Source organism: Pteropus medius, unplaced genomic scaffold (genome assembly GCF_902729225.1).
Source record: "Pteropus medius unplaced genomic scaffold, Ma_sr-lr_union100, whole genome shotgun sequence".
Lineage (NCBI taxonomy): Eukaryota > Metazoa > Chordata > Mammalia > Chiroptera > Pteropodidae > Pteropus > Pteropus medius.
This window is the reverse complement of record NW_024354500.1, coordinates 22731440-22756546: the sequence shown is the minus strand read 5'-3', so window position 1 is coordinate 22756546 and position 25107 is coordinate 22731440.

Genomic DNA, 25107 nt, shown 5'->3' with positions numbered 1-25107 from the left:
AAATAACAACAATAAAAACAAACACTTCTCCATCTTATGTTGTTGGTCTGCTCCAGCCCCTCACTGCCTGCTCTGACCTGAGAATGCCCTATTATTTTTGGCTTAAGAACATAAAAAATATATAGAATATATTCTAATTTGTATCTTTTTTATTCACAGTAAAGTAGATTCTCTTCTCTTCAAGTTGAGCCATAAAAACTGATTCCCCTGTTTTACACACCAAAGTAATGCATAGGGAAACAAATGTTTACTAAAATAGAAATTATTTTGACTGACCAGATGTTAGGGTTCAAAATAAGTATGTTTTAGTGATGTCTTTCATAGACAGAATTTTCTTCCTACCATACATAAGGGTATGTGTAATTTCAATTTGATATATTACACTTTTAAATAGAAATGACTATCTTGTCAAATATTATCATTTTAATAGAACTGAAGTAAATATTATTAGATATAAAATATTATTAATATAAATTTTGCTAAATAAATTCTTATATCAATTACTAGTATTTAGATATGAATTAAAGAATTGTGTATTTCCCACTCATTAAGTCATGAGACACTAGCTATTTTCACTTTCTTGCACTTGAAAATAATGTTTTAATTGCCATTATGGTAAGTCAAATTCAATTCACTTAAATTTTATTTTAATAAGTTTTAATCTCCTATCAAATGCTAATCTTTGAAGATAACACTATATGTAATACAAACATGTTTCCTCTTTTTCAGAATATTGTAGGCAGCCTCTAATATATCCCCATGCGGTGTTAATAACTTTATGTAATCTCTTCTACTTCAATGTGGGCTGAATTTAGTGACTCACCTCTTAAGTATAAGATACAGTAAAAATGATGGAATTTTACTTGTGAGATTGTTACAAAAAGAATATGATTTTTGTTTTGGGTGCTCTCTCTTGCCCTTTCACTGGCTTATTCTGAAAGAAGGCAGCAGTTGGGAAACAGCTAGTGAGGAAGTAAGGCCCTTAACTGAACAGCTTCTTAGGAATCAAGCCCTTCAAACAACCACATCACTGAATTTGGAAGATCCTCTACCAATTGCTTTTATTTTTTTAATATTTGAAAAAAAAATAACATTTATTATGAACATGTACATTTATCTTTATAAGCAATGATTTTTTTTTTCATTATATGAGCCTGCCTCAGCTATCCAAAAGCTACCTATCTACCCATCTAACTATATAAATTAATATACAGTCTATTGATTGACTACTTAATAAAATCTCATGGTTAGTTTTATAATGACTGATCAGCCTACTTGTTCAGTTGATTCTTTAGATGAAGCTTTAGCCCTGGCTGAAAGCTTGAATGCAACTTCATGAGAGACATTTAACTAGAGGTATCAACTAAATCCTGACCTACAGAGACTGTGAGATAATATATGATATTGTTTTAAGTGACAAGATTTTATTTTGTTATGCAGCAATAGAGAAATAATATAATAGAATATATAAATCATAAAATAAATCAAATATCATATAAGCAATTACTGGCACTGTCAATAATTTTACCTACTATGGGCAGTTGTGAAGAGATTCCATAAAAATTGACCTTAATCTGGATTTTGTAAGAATAGAACATTGCATATGAGATCAAAAACTGTGATTTAATAAAACTTGCACCTAATAATTAACATCATGGGAAAAAGTAGACACAACAGCTCTCTTCATTATTTGAAGTTCATGTAGTAGAATTGACTGACACAGAGGAAAAAAAGTGAAAATTAAAATTCTCAGCAATGAGTATAACTTGAAAATTTTCTCTGCACAATCGTAAAGACACAATTTAGCCCTGGGGTAAAGGTGGGAGGTGAAACCAGATGCTTACTAGAGTCTATATTCCCACTTTGATATGATTGAATATACCCTGTAGAATTTTAAAGTCCTCTGCAAGTGTTCTGTTAATATCCAGGGATCTTATAATTTCATAACTACTTCTGGATCTGTGTCCTCTTCAAGGCTCAACTCTCAAAGTGTATAGGCCAGTGATTCAAACATGAGCCTCAAACTCTTATTTACATAAAATCTATAAATAGTGTATAATAAATTATAGTGAAAATCGAGCAGGCAGGATGGAATAATAAAACATATATTTATGTTAAAATAATTCATACGATTTTAAATTAAACACTGGGTAAGTTCGTTTTTAAGATGTTTCATAGTCACACAACCACCGCTTTTTATTTTTACCCTTCATTTTATGTAACCACTACTCATGTAGAATCCCTTTTGCTTTACTCTTTCTTTCCTTTCCTTTCCTTCTATATCCCAGAATATAAAAAGCATCTTTTCTCCATCCCAGATGAAATAACTAAAATTCAATAAGCTGGTTGCTTGTGTTTCTGTGGACATTTATTCTTATAAGGTCTAATAGTCTATTCCTAAAATATTTTCTCAAGGACATTTCTAATCTAAGAGACTCTGTGGAGCAAATTGAATATATATATATATTACATATATATATTACATATATGTGTGTGTGTGTGTGTATCTATCTATCTATCTATCTATCTATCTATCTCTCTATATATATATATTATATATAAAATCCTTCTCATTTGTGGTTTATATGTAGGTTGCTGTGGTGAAAGTAATGGTGTCCTTCTCCACCAACAGCACCAAAAATGTAAATGAATAAAGTCTCTTAAAGATAAGTTGCACAGTTAAATTTACAGTTATTATTCTTTTCGTTTGAGCTCAAATTTTCATTTTTGATGTCTTATACCACATGATTATTTTCTATCTATATAGAAAAACAATAAAGTTTTTTTTTTCCTAAAAGAACAGTATGAATGAAATAAAAAGGGCAAAAATTTGTCACTAGAAATGTATAAAGACACCACTACTGAGGAGATTAGATAACTCAGTGAGGAATGAGGCAGTCTATTAATAAGAATATACTAAACACTCGCTTTTTGCCCAGAACTAGGATAAAAGCATTAGACCATGTTTTAATTTTATTTTAAATTGAAGAGGAAATGAAACACATGTAGAGATAAAAGAGATGAGAGTTTGTTTTATTAGCAGCTTAGATAAGTCCAAAACTACAGCCAAGCCAAGTTCAAATGTGCAATGTATCAGAAGAGAAGTTAATTATGGATGGACGATCTCAGAGTTGCATACGATGGTAGCTGGAATTTGGAGCCTCAAGTCTATCTTAGATTATTATCAGTCTCCATAATTCTGGGACAGAGAAATGTTTAAAAGGTAAAAGTATTGTGGGTGATGATGCGCTCTGAAAATACAAACAATGTGATTCAATAAGGTTATGACAATTTAATAAGATTCCATAATCAATAAATTACTGTGATAGTGAAGAATTCGTTAACACAAAGTAAATTTGTAAATATGTAGTGATGGTCTAAGTTCAGAACTTTGCAGGAGGTATTAAAGGAGGTAAATTAGGGGTGGAGTAAAGCCATGATTCTCCAATTTGGTTAGTGAAAACTAAACATTTGAGATTATGAGAGCAATTACAAAACAGAATTGCAGTAACAAATTAACATCCAGAGACAATGGCAATAATAACAACAACAAATAGAATTAACATCATAGGTGACTTCTGTCTCCTAGACATTGCTACTTTTGCTTAGAAATTGTATTTCAATTATATTTAAAGTATCCTCTTAATGTTTTCGCTGCTTCTTTTATTATAAAAGATCTCATTTGTCTGTGAGTTATGGTCAACAAGAGAGCACCTGCTCTTCAGCCACACATCTATTATACCAAGGACAAGGAGCTTGAACAGTCTAGTCTAGGCTTTGCCACACTGAGTCTGTTTCTAATTTGAGCTCTGTGGGTGAGCAAGAGCAGTGTGGATGGGGATCAACAATGTGCTCTTTCCAGCCTCTGCCCTGTCCCCCTCTTCCGACCTGAGCTCTTCCTTATCCCTCACGTTCTGACCCACCCACACAGTTCGGGCCCCTTCATGCTTCAGGAATATGGGTTATCTATGTTTTGGGCTGAAGCTTTTATCTGTTTGTCTTGTTGCCTACGTTGGTGCTGAAATTCTGAAGACATCGTATATATTCAGAATACATATACTTAGAGATACGTATTCTGAAATAATTTATAGTTAAACTATACAGATTTTAGAGTTCATTGGTGCTTGTTAGGCAAATATAGTGCTTCACAGACTCACAGACCCACAAATCCACTTTTACAGATAGCTTGGAATGACCTGCATTAGAAAATCTTTTTAGAACTTAAATTATTATTTTTTTTAAGACAATTGAATTTATTACATAGAGATTTTTTTAAAAAGCTACCATTTTCTAATGGGCTTGGTATATTAAAGGCTTAATAGTTTTTTCCTCTTTGAAACTGCATAACATTTGTGCTACTATTCCACTTTCAAAGTTTGAAGAAACTCAGGCTCAGTAAGGTTATTTACTAAAATTACAAAGTTTTTTAAAAACATAAGATTCACACCCAAATCTCATCAATCTAAATTCTGAAATTGTTTCTAAATACTACTGAAAAGAAAAAATATAAACTAAATTAAAATAAAACAAAACAATATTTGGAGATTCAGTCTATAGTGTCAGGATTTTTAATCCTATGATTCTATGTTAATACATAAAGAAATTTAGAGAGTATAAGAAATGAAAGAATGAAGCTATTTAAATAAGGATATCTGTTTTAGAAATCAAACCAACCATAATATATTCAATAGTTCCTCTTAAAGGATGGATTTTTGTGATTTTTAGATAAGAGGATCATCCATAAATCAAACATAAAGGCTTGAAAGTATGAAGACTAGTTTGCATGTCCATCTCACTCTTCCAGTATTTATCTATGATGTATAGTAGCTGCCACTTCAAAATAAATGGCCATACAGCTTGGAGAGGAAATTTATCTGACTTATTCAAATGGCTGTTGCTTATGTCACTTGGTATACTGAATAGAATTTGTATCGTTTTCGGAGTTCCTCTCCCGTCGGGGGGAGGCAAGTGGTAATTAGAGTTTATATTTAACCTGAATTTGACCTACAATTATATTTCCAAGGAAATTGGACTTTGGTTCTGAAATCATAAAAATTCAGCAGCATAAAGCATAAAATACACTCAATTTTAATGTAAATTACATTGGTAGAAGAGATGTGGACCTGCAACCAAAAGCTACATAATTTTTTAGAAAAGTACACTTTGGATACATTCTTACAGTCAAAATTTAATGAATGAAATTTCAATGCATTTTTCAAATGAAAAAGTTGAATGATCTATTAATTTTTCGAGCTTTATGTTTTATTTAATTGAATGAGAAACCTGTTATTTTTATTTCATCTGCCCTTGGATACTTCTGGTGATATGGCTGTATTTCTCTATTTCAAGCTCTGTGAATAAATTTTTTAATCAAGAAAAAATACAATATTAAAACTTAACTCACAAGGTACTAGTTTTTAAAGTAAATATGATCATGGTAAAAAGAAAAATTATAAACATAACAAATTATAAACATAACCTTTAACATTGTTAAAGGTTAAATGCCAGCTATTGTTAAAACTTAGTAATTGTTTTCTTAATCATTATATTATCAGTCTATCATTTTTTTGGTCCTAATAAATACTAATTAGTAGGTTTTTATTCATTTTTTTAGCACTGTCTCTAATTCTCCCTGAAGTAATAGTAAGCATTTAAAATGTCATAATTCTGGTTTGGTATAACATACTAAAAAAAAACTGCCTTTATTAGGTTCAGTTATGATGCGCTATTCTATTAATAGTATTTCCTAAAGAGAGGAAAAAATCTTCTACCTAATGAATAGTCTGCAAAGGAAAAGCTGCTTCTCATATTTCACTTGAGCACAGTCACTAAAACCTTTCTTATTGTAATCAGCACTGTATAGGGCTCCTGATATTCTCTTGATTTTGCTTCTTCCAGTGTGCATTATGTTCATTCTAACTATGTAAACTCTTTAGCATCCAAGGAGATCTAATGCTAATGTCTGGTTCATATCACCTCAAAGAAAATGGTCCATAGTTTCTCACATGCCAATCTAATTAAAATTACTCTAGAAAATGAAAGTGACATATGTAGTAGAGCATAGAGGTATTTACGTAGCAGTTTTCAGATGTATAACAACACTGATTAAAATGCTATACTGTTTATTTACTCATTAGAAAGCATCTGTAAACTCAGCTCAATGTAAAGCAAAGAGAATTTTTGTTTAAATTACTCTTATGGGAATTAGGTATTCAATAATGAGTGATGGAAGAAACAACTAAAACAATCCAGCTGCAGATTAAACAATTCAATTATCTTGTGGAATGGCTGGGATAAGACCAAATGCAAATGTGATCTAAGCAAAAGGTGCTTTTTCAGGGATCTCTCATTATATGTGATCTTGTATTTTCTCATTCTCTGGGAGTACAGAAATCATGCCCTTTGTATACAATTTATTTTAAACAAACAAACAAAATAAAACCTCTGATTTTAGTTGGTTTATAAAGAAGTACCAATACCGGAAGGGCTCTTTTTATATTATTTGCCTATATAAAGGAGGTACATATTTTCCTGAATATTAGTCTCTTTACCTTGTCATTTAATCTAAATCTTACTACACTAGACCAAATGAACTGAGTATGGAATTTAAAATGCATACATTGGCTAACGGTGCAGTAATTCTAAAATTTGTATTAACTAGGCTTTTTTAAAATTTATTATGGAGAGGATAAGGCACATTCATGCTGAATAAATCCATATCTACATACCAGGTACCTCATGGAAGTCCAATTAATATTTATTGGTAACCATGAATGAGGCAGTCAAGCTCTCCATTGAGAGAGAAGCAAGTAAGAACACTGGGCGTAGATATGCTATCAACACTGGGTCATCAATATCCTTTTACATGTTAGCAAAATTTCACAGTCCTGCTTCCCACTTCCTTTTGGAAGTGACAAAATACTTGCATTTGAACATTATGCTTTTATTGTCTAAGTATCACTTCTAGTCTTTGCACCTTTTCCTGACTTTTAATTCTTGTTGACAGTATTTGAATATAAATTTGAAATGAGCAGAACATTGTGAGAATAAAGGCATGCACTACACTATGACAAACTGACTTTAGACAAAACTTAAGTAAAAACACTCCTGCAAAAGCAGTATTTGGATTGCCTTAAGGGTGCACATTAGTTCATTAATATTGACGCTACTCAAACTGTTCTCGTGGCAATATGTCGTTGGTGGGATTGTCAAAGAAAAGCTAAATAGGCAGAGGAAACAATAGACTAGATGGCCCATTTGAAAAGGAAAAAACATGTATTCATCTTGAACAATCTAAGTAATCTTTCCCTTACATTAGTATTTACCAGTGTTAATAATCCCTGTGTAGCATATCAATATTTCTCTTCTTCATCTATCAGTTAATCAAACAATCAGCAACTGTTTCTGCTCTATGTGCTAGATACTCTCTTGGGCTTTCTTGGAACACAAAATAACAGTCTCCACATCTTGAGCTGGGGAGATAAGCTGTTTAAGCTGGAAAAGGTAATATAATTACCAGGTAACATATAATAGAGATGAGAGAAAATGAGAATAGAGGCTTTATCACCTGAATAAATGCTCAGGAAAATTGGAAAAAGAGGATAACAAGCCAGAAAGTTATGATAAATGATTCTTACAGTGCTTTTAGTCTAGTTTAAGGAAACACTGGTAGGAAAAAAAAAGGTCTTAAGTGTGAAGTGAGAAAAATTCAATAACTTTCTTCTTATGTCATTTTTTCATTTTTCTTTGGTGTTCATCAAAATTCACAACAATCCAGGTGTAGCCAAGATGCTTTGACAAAATTTCTGAGGGAGAATGACTTTAATAATCAAGTTCAAGAGTATTTCAAGACTTGAAACATTCTGCAGAAATGCTATTGGTTCAGTTGCTCTTGATTTAGCTGCCTGTGGTGTCTCTAACACCTATCCTGGGTCTCCTTGGGCCTCCAGTTAATCAGCAACTCTGTATAGTGTCTTTGGTCTTTCTGTCCTATGGGTAAAATGTGACTGTGGTATTTTTGAAATGAAGATGGAAAAAATGTGGAGATTGTTTTCACTGTCTGCCCCCAGCACTTTAAGTTTACATGTGTATTTCAGCAAAACTTTTGTCTTTGGTGGAGTCTCAGTCTACTGCCCTGTGAGCTACTCATAACAATTGAACATCTTGACTGGCACCTGCCTGGAGTTTCACTTAATGAATGAATATCTTCAATTTTCAGATGCCTCAGCTACATTAAAACATGTATTTTGGATGAAAACTTTCTGAGCATTTCTTTTTTTTCTTCTGAATTGGTTGATTAAAAAATAGCACATAGTTACAGAAAATTGTAAAGTAACAAAAAAACAAAGTGAAGACAAATCTCAGGAAGGATTCTATTTACAAAAGTTAGAGAATGTTCCCAGGCTTGGTGAACACTGAGTGAAAAATCTTTTTGCTAAAACTATTAGGAAAAACACACATTCCACAAAAAGACCCTTTATAAAGGCAAGCAAACCTAAACACCAATAACATCTAACTGAAAGAGAATAAGAGTAAGTAGATTAACTTTTAAAGAAAATTCCTTTGCATATAACTTTGCTAACATACATTCTTCATGTTTAACTGCAAGTCAGTTAATGACTCATTTAAAGATAAAAATATCTGTTTCTTTAGGATTCTTCTTAAACTATAAAATTATTCAGTTTTAATTGCAGAAAATTGGAAAAATATGATCAAATTGTCAATAATTTTATCATCTTAAAATAATTTATAAGATTGCTGTATTTTTTTTGTAATATACACATGCACAATGATTATGCTGTGTGTATGTACGTGTATGTGCAAAATTGTAATAATTGGTCTCTATTTTAGTGTTTTTAAAATTCAATTCATTGAGTATTAAGAGGTAATTACACGTTCAATATATTTTCTGACACTTATATGTCACATGTATATATGAATTTTAGTTTAGTTTATAGTTTTGACATTAACACATTTAAAAATTTTTGCTTTTTAATCTTATCAAAATTTTCCTTAGTTTTTTCTTTCTTTTGCATCTCAATTATATAGTTATTGTTTCTGTCATGTTACTTTGTTTTTTCCTCAAGTAAATGTAACCTCTTAAAATAGATACTTTCAATTGCATGGCACACAGTTAATAATTTCTCACATTGCTCTCATGATTTCATTACACTCATTTACGGTTTTGGAGATGGTCTTAATTACTGATTTTTCAGAATCAAGTCTGGTGTTTTCTACCTTCAATATAGACTCAGGTCTTAGCTCTTTAGATTTCTTTAATTTTTTTCCTATGTCATATACCTGTCTTTTAATCTCAGTCCATTTCATTCTTATGCTTTTTAGTTTGTTATTAATTTTTTAAAAAAATTCTTGAAGATGCTAAGCAATTTTATCATTACTTTCTTGAGTAGATTGTTTTTATAGGTATAACCCTCTTCAAAAACACGTAGGTTGTTTTCATCCTCCTATTTCACAGTAATTGTATAAATACTAAGATGATTAAAAAATTATTTTGTTTATACTTGTATCAATTAAGATATAAATTAAGTACTATACTTTCCAATATATAAGCCCACATATCCTTTGTAACTCACTATTCACCTGTGAGATAGTTCAGATCTTTCGGATATTCAGGTCCAAGACAAGTTTAAGTATACATCTTGTAGCCAGGAGAAGAATCTTCAGAAAACATTCCTTAATTTAACCTGATAAACTATATTGCAAGTGTTTATTCCTCTAAAATTCTAGTGTAAGTGGAAGATGAGAGAAGCTGAATTTCAACTTGATGTTTGTTACAACCTATCTAAGACTTTCCAGAAGTATTTGGGATGATTGCTAACTGATAGAACACTGCTCACACTCTGTTTTTGAAGCACCCTAAGAAAGTAAAATAACAAGAAAATAATATTAACAATAGAATGTAAGTTAGAAATTACAACACAGATGAAGTTTGGAAAGCAACACTGAGACTCTTTCTTATTACAAAAGACTAGGGTTTGCACCAAATACACACTAGAAAAAAAATTGTTCTTGTTTAAGAAGGCTCTTTTTATTTTTTTTTCATTAACATTGGTGAGGGGGAAAATACTGCAGAGTGATAAGAGAAAGAACATAAAAGAAAATCTTTCTAGTTGCACTCTGGTTGCATAATGGTTAAGAAAAGAATAAAATGTATATAGGTAGAATAGGCATAAGTTGTGGAAAATTCCAAACTTGATGTGATTTTAGCTGGTGAATTTATGCTAGTTTCCAGATCTCAGTTTCCCTGTTAATGGAATAAGAACTTAACTGAAAACATAAAAATAATAATAATAATAATAATAATAATAATAATAATAATAATTTATTTGTTAAATTCTTAGCAGAAACAGCAATAGTACTGGGTATTTAAAAAAAAAAGATTTTCTTCAACGTTCATATCAATTTTTAAAATACTTATTTGTTTTCCTGATAGAGAAATGTCTCAAAAGTTAATGAAACTTAAAACTTTAGATTTCAAATATGGCAACTCTCTGTAAGCAGTATGGTGTCTATGAATACAAAATGGAAATTATTAATGACTAAAAGAATGCCCTGTGAATCGAACAGTGACTCTAATCCAATCTAGTTTTTGAAGTTTAATTTCTTAAGGTTGATTGACCTAACAAAGTATACAATATCGATTCACATCTTAACTGAGGTATCTTATATCGCCAACTCTTTTCCAACCCTTTTACCAAATTATTTCAGCAACAATTTTATAGGCATTAAACTTGATAAAAATATTCAAGGCATTTTATTGTTGCAGAAAAATCAGACCAGCAAGAAACCAAGCACAACTCGGAGAGTTGAAGAATTCAGGTTTATTATGCTGGCGGTCTCAGAAGAGCTAGTATTCTGAAGTTCTGGGCCCCAAGCTCAGAGGTAATCTTACTTTTATAGGGCTTATCCATGAACAAGCCAAGGGGATACATCTGTTATCTAGGCCGAACAAGCAAAGGGGATACATCTGTTATCTAGACAGAACAAGCAAAGGCAATTCATCTGTTATCTAGACAGAACAAGCAAAGGTGAGGGTGAGTCTTCAGTTGATCTTCAGGTCACCCTGCCCTTTGGCATATGTGTCAAGCATGTCTACAGAAGCAGAACAAAATGCTGATTACAAGGTTAGCCATTTGAGTTAAAAATTCCTCTTCATTATAAACATAAAGGCTACCATTTGATTTTACAACAATTAGAATATCCTGAAAACCACAATATCAGGAAACCCAAAATAAACACTTTACTTGCATCCCTAAATTCTTTTCTTAATTAACATATTAAGAACTCATGTATGTTTTTGGCTAAGGTAAATATGTATTTATTATCAAGTCAAAAAAAAAGTTAAAACAATGAGATACAATTGCACATTTCAGAAAGGTCAAACTTCAAAACTCTGACTTCACCAAATGCTGATAAAGATGTAGATCAACAGAGACTTTTATTAACTGCTGATGGGGATGCAAAATGGTGCAGACTTTGAAAGACAGTTTAGCAGTTTCTTACAAAACTAAATATATTCTTAATATAAAATTCAATAATCATGCTGCTTAGTATTTACTCAAAAGAGTTGAAAGCATGTCCACATAGAAATCTGCACATGCATATATACAGCAGCTTTATTCATGTTTGTCAAAACCTGAAAGCAACCAAGATGTTCTTCAGTGGTACATGAAGACAATGGAATATTTTTCAACACCCAAAAAAGATGAGCTATCAAGTCATAAAATGATATGGAGGAAAATTAAATTCATATTACTAATAAAAGAAGTCATTCTAAAATAGCATATACTATATGATTTTGACTATGTGACATTCTGCAAAAGGCAAACTATGGAGATTGTAAAAAGATCGGTAGTTGTCAGAAGCTGGGGGTTGTGGAGAGGTGAATAGATGAAGCATAGAGACTTTTAAGGACAATGAAAATACTCTATAAGATTCTGTGATGGTGAATACATGTCATTTGTCCAAATCCATAGAATGCACACCAAAATAAACCCTAGTGTAAACTATGGACTTGGGGTGACAGTGATGTGTCAGTGTAGGTTTAGCAATTACAACAAATACTACCTTGGTGAGTGATGTTGATAAGGGAAGCTATGCGTGTGTGGGGCAAGGTTCATATGGGAATTCTCAATATCTTTTTTTCAATTTTTCTGTGAGCTTAAAACTGCTCTAAAAAAATGTCTTTTAGAACAAATCAAACCAAGATCAGTTCAAAATGATAAGAAAATCTAATCACTGAAATGTCTATGACCTTAACTTGGAAAGCAATGTCATTGGTGAAAACTCTGCAGCATTTATTTACACAAGGAACATAATCAATGTCTGCTCTAATGAGAATAAACATTTGTATATCAGAAATATAATGTGTAATAATAGTATATTACATTAAAATTTACAGTTATAAATTGATTTGTTATTATCCCCAATTCATGGATTATTATTTGGGACTTAGAAAAGTGAAATGACTTGTATCACATCAACTTAACTAATGTCACATCTGATGGAGCTGTAATTAAAATTTAGCCTTCATCTTAAATTTATGTGTATTTTTTATTATTGTATGCCTTCTACTCAATGGAAAGATCAAGGAATTGAAAACAAGTTAACAGGGTTGTAGTTCTGAATCTGGCACCATGTTTTAAACAAGTCATTTTAATAATCTGAATATTAGGATGACTAGAGAAACTTATAGACACTTTCTCAGTATTGTAATTCATTCTTCTTAGTGTATAGTAATTCACCTGTGCTTGTTGCTACACAATTCTTTCCTAGTTAGAAAAAGGTAAGCTACTTTAATATGAATTAGTCCACAGTTATAGAAAGTACAATGAGTGCAAGGAGGAAGCATTAAGTATAAATATAATTACTTTATCAACTATACACTTTTGGAATAAGCACAATCTGACTGGATGTGGAGAAATTAGAGAAGGCCTTATAGAGAAATTATACGAAGCAGAGATGCACTGGTAAAATGCAAGCTGCATGAAAGAAGCACCAGAAGCTATGTTGGAACACAGTTAGTGCTAAACATGTATATGTGGAATATATGAATTTTGAAAAGAAAACTGCAGACTTAACTCTTTATTTGTCTGAAAAAAAGGCATTAGCTGGAATTTGTGCCATTTTTTAAAATAGTATAATAGCATTGTCATTTCTAGACACATGCACATATATAAACACAGATGCATACATACACAGACATATATACACACACAAGATATTTTTCATTCCTTGGAAGGTATATTAGGATTGCATCAAAAATGAGTAGGCAGAAACAATAAATCACAATTATTATAAGAACAGGAAATTCTAATTTATGCTCCTTATTCTATATCTTAAAGCTTTTCTCTAAGATAAATTTTCACTGGACAAGAGAAATTATGTATTGTCAAACCTGCACTACGATATACAAAACCTGAGATAAAATAAAAGTTATAGAAGGGTAAAAACATGTCATTTCCTGTTGTGCTCATAAATTTTCAACCTTACTTCTTGAAAAATTTACATGTCTTTCTGCCAGACTTGTACAAGTCTAGCTGGGACCCTGCTGTGTAGAGCATGTCAAAATCCTTTGAGCTAATAACTTCATGTGGCTTGATAAAAAGGCTTGTATTTTTTTCAGTGAATTTTAGGCATTTGCACAAGTTCACATTTTTAAAGAAGGTTTATTATTGCAAAAAAAGGAAAATTCACTTTTTTATATCAAAAAAAAATTTAAATACATTTTTATTCTTTGTGTTCAAATCTTAAAATCCTTTACACACATAGCTAAATAAAAAAAGGTAATAGCGTATAAAAAGAACATTGGTCTTTCAAGTACTGTGTTTCTCATCTGATTAGTTAGCAATTTGTACAATTACACCTAAATAGATGCAGTGCTGATATCACTGCTTATTTTATTATGGCAGTAAAACATATACAGTGCTAGCTGCCCTTCTTATTTATAATATTACTCAAAACAATGTTGTGTATATTCTATTTTAATTTCCCAGCTTGATTAGCTAACAATCTGCATTAAAACATTCAAGGTAAAACAGAAAGCTAATTGCATAGAGATTTTTAAGCTCATTTGCACACAACAGAATTTATTAGTACCAATGAAGGTAGAAAGCAGTATGACTTCTCTTGTATTCTCACTAATTCCCTCTGCTAATTCAAAACGACCACAGAGAACCTAAATGAAATAGAACACAGAAATAACAGTTTTGGTAAGGGCAGTATTTGGAGAGAAGAAAATGTTCCTTAGGTCTATGTATAGGTTATGAATTGCTTTTATTCTGGATTATTGCCTGAATTTTAGATGCTGTATCAAATGACGTAGAAAAAGATAAAACTTCTTTTTTTAAGGGCTGATTTCTATTCATTGCATTTTCGTATAATTTCCTATTAGGTTTCTCTCCTTTACTCCTACTAAAAAAAAAATACCAATTATAGACTATCAAAAAAGAAACCCAGGTAATAAAGGCTCAAAATATGTAAAATAGAGTAGTAGCATAAAAATCTACTATCTTAGAGTGAAAAGGAGAAAGTTTAAACTGAAACTTTTTTTAAATAAGGGAAACCGGGCCAAAACTGATTTTTTAAACTTTGAAAGCTTCTTCAAAAAAGAATGTAAAATATAATATTTTAGCACAAAGTACTATTGATTTACAAAATTTTAAAGCTAGCTATCACAAATATTTATGGACTTAGAGGTTAATAAATCTGAAGTACATTTAAAAAGATAAAATTTTTCTGGTAGGTATTTAATAAAAGGAAGTCAGAAACTTCTGTCAATGATCTAGTTAAAAGAGTAAAAAGAAATGCTGATGTTCATTCTTAGCCTGGAATGAAATTAATAACTCTACTATTTTTCAAATGAAGTATTTCCATGAGGTTATTAAGACATATGATTTTTTACTTAACTCTGCAAACCCTCCCTCTGCATCCAGTTTCCCTATCTCTGAGTGAAATTCCAGTCTTTCATCATTTTTAGGAAGTAAATAAATTGTCTCCTTCTAAATGTATTACAAAATACATGGTACAGTGGAGCGTCCAACTTGCAGACATTTTTTTTCAGTTTAAGACTTATCTGTCCCCCAGCTTTCATCCTCTTTATTTCTGTGCTCTTGTAGGTGAAACTGATGCTATGAAGTGTTTTTTCTTTTTCCTTCAATCTCTTTCTCCATCAAGAGCTGCAGTATTGGTCCTTGCAGTGGTTTCTTCTGGGTGTGGAGATACCAGTGTTTGATTCTATCCAGTACTGGCAGAGGATGAGAAGTTTCTTGAATGACTCCCTATTCCTGGTGTTCTCCTATTCCTGGATTAATCTCATTTACAGTTCTTTGAAGAAAACCATGCATTCTCTGACCCTTCACAATTTCTCTCTAGGGGACCTGGTTTCTGAAGAACCTCTCTGGTGAACTCACTTGTCCCTTTTATTGCCCTCTTGGGCAGAACTCCACCCATGGTGGCCTGGTCCAGCTACCTTCCCAGGGAATATATCATACTTATGTTGCATATGCATGCAATCTCGCACTTTTTGTTACATTGAAAGTGAAGGCATTCACAAGCAGCCATTTTTGCTATCTCAGGTTGGTTTGCTACCACAAGCTCTGGACTTCAGATTTTTCAGGATGTGGCAGAGATCAGTCCCTTATACTTCAAGGAATATATATATCAAGTCCTCCAGGGATTCTCTTGGATTCCCGAAGTGAAGGATAGTTATTCCCCCACTAGTCATGTGAAAGTTTGGAAACTAAGACTAAAAATATCTTCCTCCTCCCCGCAAAATACTAGTCTTAGCTCTTAAACTGCTCAACTAATACTTTGCCTTATATTATGCAAACTTGAAGTCACTAATGGGTAAATACTGACCAAACCAATTTCACAATCTTTTATCAAGACTAGCCATATACTCTAGTATATCAGTCAGGGTATGAGTGCCTGGTTCCTACTGCATTCTTCTTTGGAAACTCTCCCACAAGTATAGGATAAATAATAACATGAGAATTATAGAACTGAAGGAATCTTCTGGAACCAATTAATAATTTAGAGACAGACAGTTAAAGACTAAGAGTGAAAAATAACCAACTAACTGCAATGGATGAAAGTAAGTGGGCCTCAGAGTACCTAAGTAGTTCTTACAGAAGAAAGGCAGGAAAAGTCGATAATCAGCCCAGAGTGCAATCATGACTAGCAGAGCCCTGGGAGAGATTGACATTTAAATTCAGGAGACTCCTAACCCAATGCCAGGACCCTAGAGGAGCCTGGGATATCACCAACTTGAAAACCTTGAATCCTCATATTCTTCTGAAACCCAATTACAGCTGCTTTTTTAGAGATAGTGTTTTACTAGAGCAAATTAACATTATCTCAGGAACATGCCATGTGGCCATTCCTCTGATGGAAGCATTCTTTTATATTCCAATCACAAAGGACAGTTAGAAACATTTTACATGAATTTAGAATGGACTACAATGAACATTTATGGTCTTGCTATATTAACTTTCCTACCCTCTGTCGTAATATGATCCCTAGGAATCTGGATCATCTGGACATTACACAGAATATCATATTGACCTATATTACAGATATTAACAGGAATGACTGAAAAAGAAGTTGCACAAGCCATATTAGGACCATATGATAAATGGAAATTCATCAAAATTTAGCCCTTTTCCTGTTTAGAAAAAAAAAAAAAGTGCAGCTTGCTGCCAGCATTCATTTAACATCACGCGTAGGAATGCTACGTTTTCTAGGATTTGACATTTTCAGCGATTGAACTACTAAAAACAGAATGCTATAAATAAAATGATGTCATTTTCTTCCAAAGACTATCGATATACTAGAGCGATGTGAAAATAACAATAAAAGTGATATATTTCATGGCAAACTTTCAGGGTAAGGTTAGGACTATAATAAGTGAGCTAGCTAGAGGTAAACGCTGCTTCCGCAAGCGCCACCTGAGAGCATTCTCAGGGTAAATGGGAAAGGGGTTAAAAATGTCTACTCTTTAAACATTGATGTTAAGAAAATGAAAATACAATCCACTAACTGTGAGAAAATATTTTCAAATCATGTGTCTAATAAAGGACTTGTATTTAGAATATATAAAGAACTCTCTGTATGAATAATAAGAGTGGACAAAAATTTGAACAGATACTTAACCAAAGAAGATATAGGATGTAAGGAATAAGCATATGAAAAAAATTCAACATCATTAGTAATTAGGAAAAACAAATTAAAACCAATTGTCATTTGCAGGCATACAGACAAAGAAACAGAGGCGTGGAAATGTAACTTGCTTATGATGTCCCAGTTGAGAGCAAAAGAGCTAGGACTCAAACCTAGAACTGTCTGTCTTTAAAAAAGTGACTCCTCCCACTATACTATGTATCACATTTGAAGCAACAGAATCGTTCAGCAATCTTCTCATCTTTTCAGGGAGTTGTTTTGAAATCGGCAACTGTGGCTTCGCCCGTATTCATACACACAAAATCAAAAAACTTCACTTCCATCACCTTTTAAAAATTTATTGACTCATTAATAATTTTCCTTAGTGAGTTCTTAAACACTCTTTAGCATTTATTGGAGTTATGTGTTCATTTAAAATTATATGAAGCTGTATTAGAGAGCAGTTAAGAATTTAGGAGTTAATTTCCAACTACAATTTGGAACAGATTGAAGTAAGTAGAATCAGTGGACCTGAGATTTCTCTTGGATGTCCTGGAGGACCTCCACACCCAATCACATATTCCCTTCACCCCTAGCTGTGAATATAACTTCATTTTATAAATCATGTCATCATGATATTAGAACATTCAGAAACAAATTACGTTATGCCCCAAAACTCTTTCAAAACTATTCAATCGTTTCATTTTTTAGTTTCAATCTACCTCTCTAAATTTTGTATTTTAACTCCATTGTTCCTGCCTTACTGTACATAATCCTACAGACTTTCTGATGAGTAAAGCATAAAATTCCTTTTACATGAACAACAAAGTAGATTGTGAAATCTCCTTCTGGATTAGATAAGTTTACAGAAATCCAGTGTTTGGACTCATAGTTATAGGAATTCAAATCTAGGCACTTATGAGACCTTTGAGCCTATTTTCTCAATCTCTGAACATGTGTTTGCTTACTTGTTAAATGAGAATACCTGTATTTTAGGTCATCATAAACTAAATTAATCCAAGATACTGGACTGCAAAACTTAACTTTAAAAGGTGTGAATATTTATATCTTACATGTATCAGAGAAAAAATTCGATTTTAAAAGACTACTATTTAAGGTATGTGAATCTTTCATAAGAAAGGGAGGAAATTCTGGGTTAATAAAATTTTGCAAAGGGTTTAAAACACTCAAATGCAGACTTTTTTGCTGAATTTAGCTGAATTGTTCTGCAAAATCAGGGAGGGAAGTGGGGAGAAGAAATTAGAGTTCCCCAAAACCATTTGGTGGGGAGAGGAGCAATAAGAGAAGGAGAGATGGAGGATAAAAACAGGTCTGGAGACCTAGACTTATTCCAGAAAAGTTGAAACTGTCATTACAAATGATAGCCCCAGTGGTGGAGTAGCCAAAAAGATTTTAAATAACACAGATGTGTGTGTAAATTTTTTTTTTTTTTGCTTTTTATTATGAAGATTAATAAGTATAAGTCTTTTAGAGGATATAGGTGTTACAGGTGTCAGCTATGGGACTGATATAGGAGAGGAGGATGCTGTCACCATTTGGGTCAAAGCTAAGGTAAAGATAAAGGACAAGTAATAAGTCAGAAAAATAATTAAAAGAAGATAGAAAATCAGAGTCAATGAAGACAGTAAGAATAAAAGCTCGCCTGGGCATTTTCTATCATCTTGACAAGGGAATGACAAATGCTATTAAAGGTCATAATGACTCCATTTAATATTTGTGATAATATAGTCATATTTGTGAGATATGTGTATAATATTTGTACCTTTAAGATTATATTATTTGTACCTTTATGCCCTTTTCTCTTGATTTTTTTTTTCTATTAATGACCTTAAAACAGAAAAAAAAAAAATGTAAGCCATTACAAATAAGGCCTTTTATCTAATTCTGGAAAAAAAAATGCAGCTGATAAGGATGTTAAATTTTAAAGTAAAGAATTTCCTGGGCCTCTTATCAAGGTTTAGTGTTATCTTACTTCAGGACACTTTCCTGTCCCCAGTTACACTTTAAATCCAAGTCAGGATGTGATCTCCAAAACCTTGTAGAATATATTGATTCTCATTCTCCTTCATGACAGATAAAAACTTGTGTAGCCATTACAATGCCGTCCCTTCACATATAAGTTAGCTTTGCTGAAAGCAGTCTGTTTCTTTCTTTCAGTCCGTTAGAGATGTTCTGTGTTAGTCTTTTAAATAATGCTTTTATTTTCTTGAGTTTCTGCTGGGCTGCAGTTGTTTTATTAGTTCTCAGATGATTTATGTATTTTCAATGTACAAGTGCCTAGAGGCTAAGATAAATAGATGTATTTTTATGGTAAAATTTGAAAAATAGTTCAAGGCTTGAAAAAGCAAAGCTTATTAGGTGCTCAAAATTAAAATAAATGTTTTCTCTGCCATGCTATTTTTGCAAGGAACAAACAAGACATGTGAAGAGAAGGTTTCTGATAAATATTCTAATTTTTGCTCTCTACTCACAGCACATCAGTGTCCAAGATAAATATTAAGTCATTTTTCTATAAGCTATCTGGATATTTTTAAAGAGAGTAATTTTGAAAGTTATAACCCTTATGCTCAGGTACATGGATCCTGGGATATCTGGGCCTCTTCTCTTTATGCGATGAAAATAAATGCCAGTCAACATGCCAATGTTACTAATACACATAGACTTTCTTATGACATTTCTTCGTCATGCAGAAAGATCAGATTTTCATGACTCCACTGATACATTAACCTATTTTAGTACGATTGTTATCATTATGTTAAAAATAAACCTCTACGTATTTGTGTAATTCTGTGCTTTGATCAATTATAAAGGAATTTGATATTTGAATATTTCGAAGGGGCACCTTCCTGCCTGTGGTAGGTGGAGAAGTCATTTCTACATGCCACATGCTATTACAAAGAGTAGATAAGATCTATTTTTCTTAAAATTCACTTCTGAATACAATAATTTTCCCTTATCCGTGCTTTTATTTTTTATGGTCAACTATGATCCGTAAATAGTAAATTAAAAATTACAGAAATAATTAAAAGTTTGAAATTTTTGCCATTCAGAGCAGCATGATGAAATCTCATGCTGTCTTGTTCTGTTACACATGGATGTCAATCATCCCCTTGTCTTGAGTATCCACACTGCATACACTATCCACCTGTTAGTTACTTAGTGTCCGTCTGGATTATCAAACCGACTATCACAGTATGGCAGTGCTTGTGTTCAGGGAACCTTTTTTACATAATAATGGCCCAAAGCATGAGTGTAGTGGTACTGGCAAATCAGATATGCCAAAAAGAAGCCATAAAATGTATGTATGTATGTGTATATATATATATATATATGGAAAACATAAAAACATAATATATATAATAATCAGTACTATTTGTGGTTTCAGGCATCCACTGGAGATCTTGGACCGTATCCCCTGCAGATAAGGGGAAACAACTGTGCATTACAAAATGATAACATATTACTGATATTTTCAATATTGTCAGTTTTGTAGCTATAATATTAATCTCCTAACAAGTTTAAATAATTTCCCAAAAGTTCCTGATGTGAAATATATTCATGAAGATTAATTATTATTATTATAAGGTCCCATGCATATTTATTTAAGTATACACAGATTACAACTGGTATAAAATTCAAATTTAAAAGAATTTGGAATAGGCTAAAGAGAATTACTAATTCTATTGGCTGAACTATTATTGATGAAGTCTTTTGACAAAATAAGTACTGACTAGCACTGAGTGATAAAGAAGTGTTCTGGAAAGGATTGAGGTCAAACATGAGTTGCTGATATACCTTATTGCTCTCAGTAATAGATACAGCTCCTAAAATTGGTTCATAATCTGTATGAAGGTGATTAAAATAAGCATTCTGGCAATCAGCACGTGTTTTGATGAGATACGCAAGGGTAATGAATGGAAAAGGAAAGAGATAGGGTCATTGTTAGGCCCTAGTGGACATAAATATTAAGGAAGTGAATATATATCAGTGAAAATACCAAAATAGAAGCCAGAGATATAGCAGAAAAACAGAAAAGAATGTTTTAAGGAAGTGAAAGAATTGGGGATTTTAGAAAAGACAATACAGAGGCCATCCTGGAAAAAACAATTTCTATAGAGTGGAGAGAGCAGAAACCAGAACATTGTGGGTTAAGGTATGAAAAAGTGGGAGGTAGTGAAGTTAATAGGCAGCTGACTAATTATTTTGAAAGTTTGTCTTAGTTTGACAGAGAAATCATCAAACAGAAGGGAAAATAAGTTAAGAAAAATATTCTTTTGTGTTGCTTTTAATACTGAATAGACTTTGTTGTATTCATGTTCGGGGGATAAAAATCCAATAAGAAGGTAAAGGCTGATAATGCAGGAATGTGAAAGCTTGATTTATGAATCAAGGTATTTCAGATGTGGGAATGATGAAAGCCAAAACCCATATATGGGTATTCACTGTATTTAGGAGAAGCCATACCATTTCCATTGATAAAGGAGGATAGCTAGAAAATGAATGAATAAATGATTATCCATATGTGAAGATCAGGGAAGACAATATAAAAACCTGTTGGTTTCATTGTCTTAATGAGGTAGGAAACAAATTTGGCTTGAGGTTGAAAGAGCAGCTTATAGAGTAGGGAGTTTGAAAAAAAGTTCAAAATCTGAAAGAGTTCCTTAAGGCAATGAGGGAGATTTCTGGCTAAGGGATTTTTCAGAGAATCCGTGGATAGTATTGGAATTGCATATGTGATTAGAAAACAGGAATTTAAATTGGCTTCAATATACAATACTGGGTCATTTTCTGTAGGCACACTCAGTGAACCAGGTAAGGTAATGATTAAGTCATTGTTTATGTAAATTTAAAGCAGTTAAATGAAACGAAAATGAGGTAGAAATGTTTAGGATAATGGGGAGAAAGAGACTGTACGTTTTTCATTTCAGTGATGGTATAAATTATTATCCAAACTGGGATATATTTAAGAAGACAATAATCAAACAAGATGTCGGTAAACAGGAATAAATTGAGTCCGTCACCAGACAAACCAGGATAAATGGTGTTCATGTTTATAGTGATTAAAAACCAATTTTAAAAAGGCTATGTAGCTTGAGGTAAAACTTCTAGTAAGTGGTCAAATCTAGGTGAAGTTGGCTATCAGTTAGATTCTGAATAAGAGAATGGAAATCCTGGAAGTATAGAGCACAATGGCTTAAAAGGAGTGGGGTTGGGACTATAGAAATTTAGATTTCAGAAGTTTAATAGATACTATGACTTGAGTTAATGAAACAAGTTAGTAATGCTGGAGTAGAGAAGTTCACTGGGGTGCAACAAAAAGTCATCGTGATCTAAAGTTAAGGTGTGGATGTTTATTTTCCTACACTCTAAAATTGTCCAGGAAGATAGTGGAATTAATGGTGGAGAGAATTTTATAAGCCAGAGGCCAGAGTCTTCAAAGAATGTGAAGGAATGAGCTGGACGGAGGTCAGTCAGCAACAAGGATTAGGCCTGGGTGACATGAAGTATAATGAAGATAGTTTCATAAGAGGGCACAAGAGGTTCAGTAATGGCTATTAAGAAAATGAATACATTTGTCATTGCTTCATGTCATTAAGTATTTGAATGACCCTTGATACAGGCTCGTCCCAAAACTTTGTTTATAATTTTACTTCCAGTACTACAGGGAGAAAATTTACTGTTTGTGCTAACAAGATTGTCAAGTTCTACATCTCAGGTGTAATCCTGATTTTAAATTAATAACTTGGACTTCTTGCTCATGTTTCAATTTTGATTAAAAAAGAATTCTTCCGTAAAAGATAGTCTATTCTTGCTCTTCAAGTCAAAACAAGGTTTGTTATCTACAAAAGTCAGACATTAGACTGGAGAGAATATACCAAGTTAATTGTCAAATTTTGAGGCTTTTTGAGGTGTTTTAATCATGAAATCTTTTTTCTATACAATCATTTTAAATATCAATAAAAGTTAAAAACTGAGGAAAAATGTATTCACATCTTCTTTATTGACATCGTAAATACTTGATATCTTCGCTTTTTGTCTTTGATTTTAATACACAAAAATTCGATTGCGCATATACCTAAGTTTTGTATTTTATTCCTTCCTATTATTACTGCTAGCATTTATAAAATGTCTCAGCATATATCTAATAAGATAAGGCTTTAACAAGAGAAAATTAGATATTAAAATATTATTTGAATCTTTCCATTTATGATATATATTTTTTTTTATTACACTGAAATCATAGCTTGCTGTAGGTAGTAGCCTTTTGTGAAATCTCAGAAAATTTTGCTGGCACCAAATGTCATCATTCAATGACCTACAAATAATATGAGTGATTATAATTCATAACTATAACCAAAATTTTATGTTTATATAAGATCATTTAAATTATATAAGATCACTTAAATTATAGCAAGTTATAGTAAACCAAAAGTAACAAAAAATATTACCTTAGCACTTAAAGAACATAATAATTATTTAAACAATTGTGATAGTAATTGTTGCATTAAGAAGATTTTAATTTTAAAAAATATGTCGATACATAACATGGTAGCTCAGTAAATCTCCTTTTGGCACTTCCCTTTTCTCCTGAGGAAAGCTTATTCATGAGAAACTTGGCTTTTTTCTTTCTCCTATTTTTACTCTGAGGCCTCTCTGTAGAGATGAAAATTAATTTACTTTTTTTCAACTCCTCTTTTGAGAATACTATCAAGCTTCCAAATTTTATCACATTTACATAGTTCCTCTATACTTATTTCACCAACCTTGGCAATCTGTAAGCATCTTCAAATGTAGTTAACCACATGATTAACCCTTTTTAAAGATGATATTATGTAATCTTAAAGGTAAAAATAAGCTAGCTTTAAATTATATCTTCATCAAATTTTGACTAATATTTCTTTCAATCACATGGCACAAGTCTGTTTTCAAATACTTTACTCACATAAACAGAGAATATTCCAGGGAGCTCCAAAACTTTAAAGTAACATTTGGGGGGGAAGTACTGTATGAATTTCATATGAAAAAGTTCAGAATTTTCTTAATTATGGAAAAATACAGAACCAAAAACATATTTTAGGAGTCATAGGATCAAACCAGTCTGCTCTTTTATGTTAATGAGATGTTGCAGCTGTCTGTTTGCTGATTCTTTTATGCGACTGTGCTTATTTTAAAAGAGCATAACCTTCTCTGTTAAAGCATGTATGTTCAATTTTTGACAGTACAGAAATCTAAAAGAGATGAGAAAGATGATTTTCATAAAAATGGTGGCCCCTAAGAGGAACCAGTCACAGGAAAAAGAAAACTTTGACATACATTCTACAATTTCTTTAGGTAAACCTGTGTTTTATTCAATTTTTTTCTCCAGTTTTAGACCTTCTATGGTTTTCAGTCTTAATATTCTTCTGTTTCCTTTAAACACTTTTTTACTTCAAAATCTAGACACCTCTGTGTTGAATTTTAAAGATATGCTATGAGTGAATAAGGAAAGGGCAAAACAGTGTGCATTATCTCTGGTAAATTGTGCTAATTAGTGGTTTCAAAGTATGGTCCCTGGACCAGCAGTATCAGTATCACCTGGGAAATGCAAATTCTAGGTATCACCCCAGATGTACTGAATCAGAAATTCTGGGCATGGGGCCCAGAAGTCTATGTTTTTAACCAGCCTTCCAAGTGATTCTGTCATATGCTAAAATTTGGAAACAACTATGTGAAAGAATATAACTAGTTATTGGTATTTTAGCATATGGATTGTTTCTCTATAAGAAATCACAAGAAAAAAAATTTTTATCATTGGGATAGAAATATGGAAAGAAAGAATTGTTACCTTTCTTACTCTTAGAGTTTTCTAAAAACAGTTCAATTATTATTTTTCTTTTTATTTCTTCAGACATCTATATATTGGAATGA